The sequence below is a fragment of the Pavona decussata genome, unplaced genomic scaffold (assembly GCF_977016875.1).
Source record: "Pavona decussata unplaced genomic scaffold, jaPavDecu1.1 SCAFFOLD_114, whole genome shotgun sequence".
Lineage (NCBI taxonomy): Eukaryota > Metazoa > Cnidaria > Anthozoa > Scleractinia > Agariciidae > Pavona > Pavona decussata.
In genome coordinates this window covers 1,502,624-1,513,521 of record NW_028145528.1, presented here as the reverse complement: position 1 = coordinate 1,513,521, position 10,898 = coordinate 1,502,624, and the positions used below count along the sequence as shown (strand labels likewise).

Sequence of the window (10,898 nt, the reverse complement as noted above, 5' to 3'; positions counted from 1 at the left end):
GGTAGAAACCTGTCGATGTCTGAATGTTGCAGACGTTTTGCACGAAAAAAACCTTTTTCATTTCCCTTTCGGAAAGTTACTTTCTCTACATATCCTCACAACTCGGGAACATCACTCTATGCGCAAATTTGTGAATGCCTATAAAATCAGGAACGAGGAACAAAGTAAAATATTTCAGAGGTGTGACTTCTTTTGTTTTTAAATGCTCTGTATATTTACACGTTTTTTTTTTTTCAATTTCGTTAATTCTCAGCTAGTTTTTATTGTTCTTATTTGTCTGTTACTTTTTTAAAATTTTCTATTATATCATGTACCATTTTCAGTCGGGAATTGTAGATGGCTGTCGATAAAACTAGGAACACGGAACATTGTGGAGCAACATCCCAGACCAGTAAATAGAATGAAATCAATTGATGAAAAATACAGAAATTATATATCTCTGAAAACTGAATATAAGACAAACTAAATGATACAAAATATAAAATCGGCCCTACTAGAATGCAAGAAAATCTTTGTGTAAAAAGGTTTTGTTCTGGGGAACAATTCGCCACAATTGTGCAAAGGCTCAGCTCCCGCCAATTTGGTCATGTGCCTTGCCGACTGTCTTGTTTTTCTTCTCCGCAAGGAAAGGAGCAGTCACATTAATCCCTTTACTAATACTTTTTTAATTGCACACCAGCACTCCTAATATTGATACATATTTGTAGCCGATAGCTACACATATACACGACTGTAGCTTTCTGTAAGTCTATAGGCCGTTCTCAATACATATTAAATTGCGTATGTTTCCAGGTTGAGCGAAGTAGCCTTTACCTCCAGGAGGACTTCAACAGGGTTGCCTGATTCCACAACTCTTCCAGCAGTTTTGACGCGACGGTGCGGCTCGACAGAACCTCTTTAGAAGGTATGGGAACTGACATAGGTGCCAACAATCCACTGAACATTCAACTGCCATCACCTCAAAAATTTGGTATTATGGGTTTTCAGGAGGACTAAGTCCTAATTTACGTCACATGACGTCACGATTAAGCACATGTTTTGAGAGACCTCCATCTTGTATTTTTGTCATGAACGCAGTCGAAAGAGATGACAGATTAAACCAAGTTCATGTTTAATACTTGTTCTTATTGACCTATGCGAACCCGTTTGGAAGAACATCTGGTAGCAGAGCGAGGTTCTCGAAAAGAATTACGACCATGGAACACCTGAAGAAAGAAAAAATGAAATCGAAGTGTGAGTACACGAGGAACTGAAACAAGCTCATGATGGCGATGGAGGGAGGTTTGTCGTCACGAATGCATGTTATGGAGATGTTAAATGATTTTACGGATGCTTATGACGGTGTGTTTCGAGCGTATGAAGAGTTAGGCACGTACGAGACTGTGAAGGATTCGGGAAACCTTAGAACTCTTTCGAACGAAATGGAGGCAAGCGAGGAGGATTTTAACGAAGTTGAAGGAATTGTGAAAGGATATTTGAGTGGTGCAAGCAGATCATCATCTGTCAGAGATCAAACGGAAACGTCAGTCACAGACAGAGCCAAAACGAAACGACTTAGAGAAGAAGTACTCGAGGTAAGAACCAAAAATTTTTACCCCTAAAAAAACATTTTGCTCACGTTTTCAAAGCTAAATTGAACGGAAAATTCTTCATGGCTATTTAAAGATTAACACATAAATTCGTCTTCCTGATATTGAGTAATGTTTACCATTAATTTACTTCTGCTTGATTTTAATTGCTCACATAACGTTAGAGACTTCAAATGTGGGCAACCCACTCTCTAAAATCTAACCGGAAGGACTCACTCCTGATAGCTGCCCTGCTGAACTCAGTTAAAGTGCTAGCCATCATTGGTCATGGTTTGAATGTTTTTTCCAAACTTACTTGCTGCTGGCAGCAAATACATGAAACAGTTTCGTAAACAAGCCTCAACCACAAACTTTTGAAAAGTTTTAATTGATTATTTTGTTGCATTTTCGTTCAACTAGAACCTGAATTCTGGGGGAAAGGCTCTATGAAAGTTTATGCCGTTGAGGTGGAGTACGAGCAAATAAAAATGAAGGCAAAGACAGCGAACAGGTTGGCTAAAAGCAAACGGGGTTGCTCCTCATCAATCGCCGAATACACCACCAACAACCTGATTCTCGACAAACTCGACGATATTGAGAGTTCCATAGAGCAAAATGCCAAGTGCTGCAAAAGATTACACGACTTGGACCGGGCACTAGTTGCCACATTTAAATGCACCATTTGCCTCAACACTATGCCTGTCCTGGGAATTGAGTATGCAGGTTAGGGTTAGCTGTGGCAGAAAGTGTAGAATGCCCAGATGAATGGTATCGGAACAGCACATCATGCCCCCATTGCAGAGACAAGGATGGATGTAAGAAGAGGAGACGGGCCTGTGGCTTCGAAAGTGTTGTTGAACTAATCGAAAATTAAGCTTATGTTGTTTTCCTGGAAAAAAAAATCGCTGTAGGTTCTTGACTTACTCGTTGACAACCATTTTGTCCTTGTTTTTTGTTCCCATTGAAATTGAACTTGAATAGTCCAGTTTCGAATTCACCAAGACTGCTGGAAAAAAAGAGAAAAGACACATTTATTCAGGATAAGCCTCAATATGAAGTAAAATATTAACAAATGTTAGCAGGAAATTGCTGAATCAGTGGGAAGATGAACTTTTCACAACTCTGTGTATTGCTTTATTTTAGAATTCAGCACTTTTCTTCTAACATTTGTGAATATTTTGCTTCAGATTGAGGCTAACCCTGTATAAATGCATCCTTTGTCTTTTCATCCAGCGATCTTGGCGAATTTGAAACTGGACTATTATTCAGAGATTTTTCCACTGAGTTAAGGCAACACTGTAAAGTTTTCGTTACAATTTAGTACCAGTTGTTCCATTTTATTCCTTTTAGAATTTACCTTGATTCATATTTACAACAATGAATCAAATGAATGTTATTAAACAGAACAAAAGTAGAGAGAACAATGCAAAAACAAACCTATCGGAAACATGCAAAAAATTGCTCTATTTGTAAAATTACCAATCACTTCATCACTCGTATAGTAATATAAAAGTGCGTTCCTGTTATTTCAATAAAAAAATTTGATGAATATGATTTTAACGTGTCACAAAGCAGTCTTGACATAAATCACACAACACTCCTCTACCAACAGTATGGGTCATGTGATGATACAAGAAACTTCTCACCAACTTAGACCAGAAAGTGCAAATAATTTGTTTAATTGCCACGTTTCTAAACACGAAAACAATAAAAATTATTGGCTAGAAAGGTATCTTGTTAGCTGAATATAATATAAAATGGCATTTCTAAATAATGCATGGTTGTCATTTGCAATTGCTTGAAATATGGTGTCAATGCGGGGAAAGTGCCTTCTGAATTCTCTTTCCCTGGCATTCTTTTTCGCCGGCTGCTGCCTCCGAGTATCAATTCCAAACTTCTGTTCTGTATTCAAAGTCCCATTGTACATCTGCACAGCTACTTGAGGTGTCGGTACAATGCTTGCGTAGATAGTAACAACCCTATTGTTAGTGCATCTTCTTTCCAGTGGAACACCTTTCCCTGTATAACAACGAACGTTTTAGTCACAGGAAGTGCAGGAGTATGTTACCTTGATATTTTCGGAGGACAGTCATGACATGCATATTCACTGTGACAAATTTCAATAAATCTGGCGATATTTTTTCATCACCACAGAAGCGCGCTCTCTACTCATAAAATTATATAGTTTATCTTCTTCAAGCTACCTGGGATAGGATGTGAATTCCATGAGCTGACGGCATATTGAAGCCCAACTTCTACAACCTGCCTTGTGACCCAAGAGACGCAGTATTTGGTTACCACGTCTTCAATGTCAATAATGCCCTCATTTTCCATCTAGACTACCTTAGCGGTTGACCTAGAAGTGTGGGAAAACGAAGCCTGTTATTTTAAGGAACATTGACACCGAAAAATGAATTCTGAATCGAAAATTGAGCGATGGATACATAGCGCAACAGCACCCCCTCAGACACCCAAAAACGACGATTTGCTTTCTGAAGATTCCTTGAGCATCGCAAGTGGTGGCAATTCACACTTATCCATCAGACAGCTAAGAGCCAAGCAAGCGCTAGCGCATGTTGAATTAAATCAGTTGAAACAAAAGCAAGAATTATTACGCCGAGAAGAAGAGATGAAATTAAAGTTGGAGGTCTTGGAAGCTCAGTATGAAGTTCAAAGGACTGATCTTCATGTAAAATTGTTGCAAGATGAGGAGCCCATTTACTCTAACCTTTCGAATGCTTTCAAAGAACAGAATCCATTTAATGGTGAAGTCGCAAATCTATCAAAGCAGGATGATTTTGAACTTCGGACCGAACCGAAAATTAATTATCAAGACGCCGAATCACGCCTGAACCCCAACCTGCGGGAATTTAAGGGTTTACCAGTCAGGTCCAATGCAGCTTCTGCCTGGCCTGAAGTAGTTCTGGATAAGATGGCGTTAACCATAAAGCAGGGTTTTTTGTTCCCGAAGAAGGAGCTGACAATCTTTGATGGTGGTCCTCTCGAGTACCGGAACTTTATCAAATCATTTGAAAACAGCATTACAGCCAACGCATCTATCTGGATGAAATAAACAGCGCAGATAACCTACGAAGAATTGTTCAAAGGCTGCCGTTTCATCTCCGAAGAAAGTTTATTGAGGTCGCGGATCAAATCCAGCAAACTGATCAGAGAACAAACAGCCACATTGCAGAATTTGTCAAGGTAAAAGCAAGAGCTGCGAACAATACAGCGTTTGGTTGTGTGTTAAGATGTTGCGCGTGGCAAACCAGATAACCAGAGGCAAACGTCAAAGACCAAACAGCTGACAAATTTTTCTTGAATGGTATTGATTGCCACTGCCACCAGCCAGTCTGTTGGTTTCACTCTGACAATGTGCTTTAAAACACAAATACAAGGCTGTTCAGTGTGCTTATCCAGAATATTGATAATTGCCCAGTAACAGGCACTATTGTTGCACTGGCAATTCTTTTCTACACATGTGAGATCATTGCAACCCTCAGCGGTTTTAACAAAAATCTTAATGAAACCATACATCAATGTGTCATTCATCTTGAATGAAACAGAGTTATGTTCCTTTTTTTGATCCCTGATCCCTTGTTTTCTTCACTGTGCATACGATTGTGATCTACGTCTTAAAGTGTTTAACAGTCCAATCAGTACTTTTCAGCCATGAAACATCTAGTTGTTAGCTATCCAATCACTACTTTTCAGCTATGAAACATCCACTTTATTTAGTGCTATCCAATAACTACTTTTTACCTATCAAACATCTAGTTAATCGCTATCCAATCACTAGATTGTACTTATCAGATATCTAGTTTATTGCTATCTAATTTATATCCTTTAACTGATTTATGCCTAGTTTATTGCTTATCTATGTTCTACTTTTCATATCAATAGCTAGTTTATGTCTATTTAATAACTAGTTTTACACTATGTCAACTATCTTTTCTTTAGTTAACATTTATCTGAAAACTATCTTTTTAGCCTATCAAAAGCTAGTTTTATACTATCTTATATAGAGATTATTTGCTATGCGAATAGAACTTTTGTCTTTTTTCCTGAGGAATTCAGTTAAATTTTATATTGTTATGCAACAGTTTTGTTATGTAATAGTATAGGTTACGTGCAGGGCCTGGAAAAGGAGTTTAGTTGCCTCAATGTATTGAGCCCCCCATTTGTGACGTTTTGACTTGTGGCCAGGCTACAAAGCAGTAGTCCATTCATTCATGAATCCGTAAGCAAACTTTGTTTTGATAGTGTAAAACTCTAGGACTTACAGGTAGGCGCATTGAAAATCATGCAATGACCAGATTTTGGTATACACGCATGGTACATTTGTAGCTTATCATATTAACTATTCGCTGTATTTACTAAACCCAATTTAAGGAAGACGTTGGGAGAGGGAGAAGCCCATGTCAAGAACTGAGTTTTCTTTGCTGGACAGAATACTGACCAACACAGAAAAAAATTAAATGAATACAGCAGATCAGGCCATTTATAATACAAAGTAAGTCTCCAGATATTTGTTTTTGATCATTGTAAAAACTGTGGTTTAGAATCTTTCAAGCTGTCATTAGTCACATACAAGTTAACGAGTGTAATCCTCAAACTTCATGAGTCAGAGGATGCCTTGTTTCAATCACAAAAGCCATTCAAAGCCATTTTCACTTTCATCCATTTGCTATATGACATCACAAGAGCAAGTAACCTCGTTTAACCCCTATAGCTTTATCAGTTCCAAGTCCACCCATCCCTCGGGCATTTGTATTGTTTTTTTCAATAATGTTGCAAATGTCCCATGGTGGAGCCAGCTCAAAGGTACAAATCCCCATGGTGGGGCTTGTGGGGCAGCACATATTTTTCAACCTGTCTTTATAAGCTTTGGTTTTGCAACCAGGTGCCTACAAACTGGACATCTCTCGGTCACATGTGAAAACAACAATGCAAATGTATCTACATGGGTTGGGGGTAGGCTTTGATGCACTTGATAATGGGGTCCTTCTGACTCAGTTGGTATGATTTTACATTGGGGACAATCAGGAAATTGTACATACAAAAAGGAATGATGTCCTACTGTTAAAATCTAAAAGATAACGTTGATTTTGACAATGACCCATCTGCGAGTAATGGCCTGTTTTAGCAAATACCCAAACCTAGGCCAGGATAAGTGAAGAAAAATGCCCTAAGCAGGGGGTGGAGGTTGGGCTTAGAATTGACGGAGCCATTATCTTGACAGCCGTACATCTAATCATGATCATCAACCTATTTATTGTACATTTGAAGCACCATTTCATTAATAATATATACTCTCCTACCATGGTGTGGTCTGCATTTAGTCATTTTATCCCATTCTGCCCCTCTTTATCACAGGAAGAAGTGAATCACCAATTATGTAAAGCAGGTGTGGCCACTGGGGTCCCCAGCGCCAAGGTTTCGAAATAACCTAAAAGCCACCAAAAGAATGCTTACTGTTTTTGACACGCTGGTCAAGGACCAGGACTTTACTTTAACAAGACTTGGGTTGGGGAGAAATGCGATAATGCAAATTATCCGGAAGCATATGGATGAGCGACGACGTAAGGAATCTGAGCGCCTGGAAGCAACTGGCAAACTGGCAAGCAGCAGTGAAAGTGATAGCACGAGTAATGTGAGTGGAGACAGTCCAGAAAGTGATGAGGGAAAGCCAACTAAATTGGAGGACTACTATAACACAGGTGAATCATAAATGTATATTTCGGATACCTTTCTGGTATATTTTGTGTTGTGATAACTATATTATCATTCCAATAAATGCCCTATTCCAAAAAGCAGCTCTTATTAGTTTTCTTTTTATTACATTGTAAGTGCCCTTTCTTCAGTAAAGACCCCAACCCCTAAATAACAGCAAAGGTTTCAACTCTTGGTAGCTCTTGCTCTTGTTTGGCTTTGATGACTTCAGCTCAGGATCACCTTCTCAGTTTGTTGCTAGCTATCCTATTGATGCTAGTGGAGATACTTAGAAACATTTAGACATATGTCAATGAGCAAAATGAAGTTCCTCATGATTACCAGATCGGTTACCATATTTTCCTTTAGGTGGTGAATTGGTGAATATTTTTTCCTTTTTAATGTATTGTTACTCATTGGTTGTAAAAGTTATCAGTTTTACAGTGCTCTGTAATCTATGTACAGTTTTTTAAACAAAAACATGTCAAACTAAAGAAAAGCAACTGTAGCTTTTGAGTTTAGTGTCAAAAGGAAAAATAAGGGAAATTTTGACCAACTTTTAAACATTTCATTTTATTCATTGGCTGTTGATACAGTGTTGCACTATACACTAAGCGTCTTTTCTGTTTTATGGTAACATAAAAGATATTTTAGGAAATAAATGGGCGGGATTTCAGGATCTCTTGTTACAAGAGCAATAATATTGTCTTTTGTATCTATTATTCATTTTAATTTGTAAAATCTATTACTGTAGAATATATAGGTATTGTAAGTACTGTCAGTGTGAACATTGTAAGGGATTGTAAGTATAGTTAATATTGTAAATAGTATCTAGTATTGTACTTGTATACTTATTTTGTGTCATGTAAAGGAGTAACTGTGGTAGGGTTGTGGAATTAGCATTTGTTATATATTGTAATAAAATGTAATGTTAAGGAATAATTAAAAAACAATTTAAAAAAAAGTTTGTCACAGAGGCTGTGCCATACTTTCTGACAAGCATGGACATGGAAAAGGCAATGCCTGTTGCTGTGGATTATGTCACCAACTCCAAAAATGGAGAGCAAGTGAAAACAGCAATGGTGCAAAGAGCAACAACCTGATTCTGTCAGTGATTTCTTTAGGACAAAACCATAGCTCACTTGCACGATGACGCCATGTGCGCAAAGAGTTCTGGTAGTTGTAGTCAAATTTGCGGGATGTTTTGAATGACAATGGCGCTCAAAGACAATAATAGTGTTGAGAAAGCGAGAAATTTAGGGTCCTGTCGTGTAATTTTGACAGGAGAAGATATCCCAGGGGCCTCTCTACAGAAAAGAAAGCCAGAAAATCTGAAGAATGAAGAACTAAGAGGTTGGTTAAAATCCAGAGGAGGTTCAGTAAGCGGAAAACGTGTGCAACTCCTCGAACAGTAAGTGCGATAACTGCCAGCAAGAAGCAAGATTTTTTTCTTGCTTTACTAAAAGCTCTATTTTTTGACAGTGTAAAGGATTACATTAACTCAGGGCTGGATAAAAAGGTTATCGATCCCGATAGTGAAATTCATTACCAAAGGCTATGAGCCAAGAAAGAAACCCGAAACAAAAGTGGAAAACGACAGCCGACAAATTGCCGTGTTGAGTGGCCAAAGGAGGGCTGGTCATTAAGTTTGCCAAATTTGCCGGAGTTTCAGCATTGTTTTATATTCTCTTATCTACCCGGTGCATCAAAAGAAGGACGAAAAGGGCGACGAACTTTTAAATGCAAAAGGGAGGGATCTGTCCTTTTTAAAGCTAGCCGTTTCCAAGATGTCAAGTATAATTTCAGCAGTCATAGTGAATTCTGCTTTTTTGAAACCAAGGTGAAAGCCTCTATGACAAGAAATAAGACTTACAGAAAGGAAGTTAGACTTGAAAAGAACACAGCTGAAGTCGATGGATCTTACTGTAATTGTAAAGCTGGGGCAAATGGCTATTGCAAGCATGTAGGAGCTCTGCTTTACACAATTCTTGACTTCGTTGAGAGTGGTTTTGAGGAGATTCCATCCAACAAGTCATGTACAGAGAAACCTTAGGAGTGGCACAAACCACGAACACAAACCCCCAAGTATGCACCCTTTCGTTTCAGTGACATTCTCGTGATCCATCATGATTATGATGCAGACAAAAATAACAAAACGGACAAGAGAATGCAAAGAAAAGGAGAAAAACGGGCATACACTGCTTGTCCTTCTTATGCCTTGAAAGTGACAAATGACCGGATTTATTCATTTTGTTGTGACTTAAAAGCAAATTTTGATAAATCAAAACCAATGTTAGTAGATGTGCTTGAAGGAAATGATTACGAGACTGTTATTGTAGAAGATCTTGAAAACAGGTTCACCAAATGCTTGGTTGCTATGGACCACGACTATTTAAATGGGAAGCGAAAAACTTGGAAATTAAGGCCAGTACACCAATGGAAGTGGAACACCCTTCACCTTGTAAGAAACGAAAACTTGACTTGATTGATGAGAATGAATGTGAAAACCTTGACAGAAATTTCTCAAATGATTCACACCTTCTCATTTCACTTTCTGTTTTGTTAACCCCAGAGGACAACCCACAGGGTAACCAAGAAAAACAATTTGAAGCAGATTTCCAGGAACAGTCTCAACAAAAACTACTAATGAAGCATCACAGACTATAAAAAATGGAAATACTAGTTTTGTGGAAATACCTTATTAAGGTCAAGTCATCTCTGATGAATTTTACTTAACAAATCCTATGTTCAGGGAAGAGTGCTAAAATTTTCATAGTCCAATTAAATTCAACAATTCAGAGGCTATTGATGTTGAGAAGAGGACAAGGGGACAATCATCCAACCCAGAATGGTTTAAATATAGTACTGGAATAATCACAGCATCAAAGCTTGGTGAAATCAACAATCGCAGGTCAACAACTGCACCAGATCGCCTTGTCAGAGATCTATTTCAATACAGAACAAGGACTTTGTGTGACTTTGTAGTTTATACTTATACCTCAGCAGCAGAGGACATCCATGTTGAGTGGATATACTTTGACCCACCCTTCTGGGTAGCCTTAAAAGGCAAACTTGTTGACTTTTATTTGTTTGCTATGATCCCAAAGCTTTTGACAACACGCATGTAAAGAGGTATTTCCTTGTACCCTAATATCTTTTGAGACAAATAAACACAAATTCAACTAGGGGTGGAGCATGTTAGTGTGGGGAAAGAGGGCCTTGGTATAATTACCAAAAAAAAAAAAAAACCTCCAACAACAAACAAAACTTATGACTGGTAGTTTACGTTTCTTGCAAGCAATTGGTTTACATGTACTCTTAGTGCACAAAACAGGTCCACAGTGAAGCCTACATAATTTGAAGTTATGTAACAAGGCATCCTTTCAAGTTTGTTAATAAAGCACATACTTTCTAAATTTTGTCCTCTGCCATAGAGTTAGGAATGATCTGTGTCAAAATGTTGTAATTTTTTACACGCTCAATTGCCCTTTCCACATGGATTCTTCCTGAAGCTACATCACGGGTTTCATCCTCTTCTTCTGGGCTCAATTGATCTTTGCACCTCATGGATAGTGGGATATTCAAGTACACTTTCTTTTTTGCAAGCAAGTCCTGGAT

General features: G+C 38.2%; 1 pseudogene; it reads left to right on the top strand.

Annotated features, from left to right (window-relative positions):
• The first annotated feature begins 8,494 nt into the window (after window positions 1-8,494).
• Window positions 8,495-10,408, top strand: LOC146470093 (uncharacterized; annotated as a pseudogene).
• The last annotated feature ends 490 nt before the right edge of the window (window positions 10,409-10,898 follow it).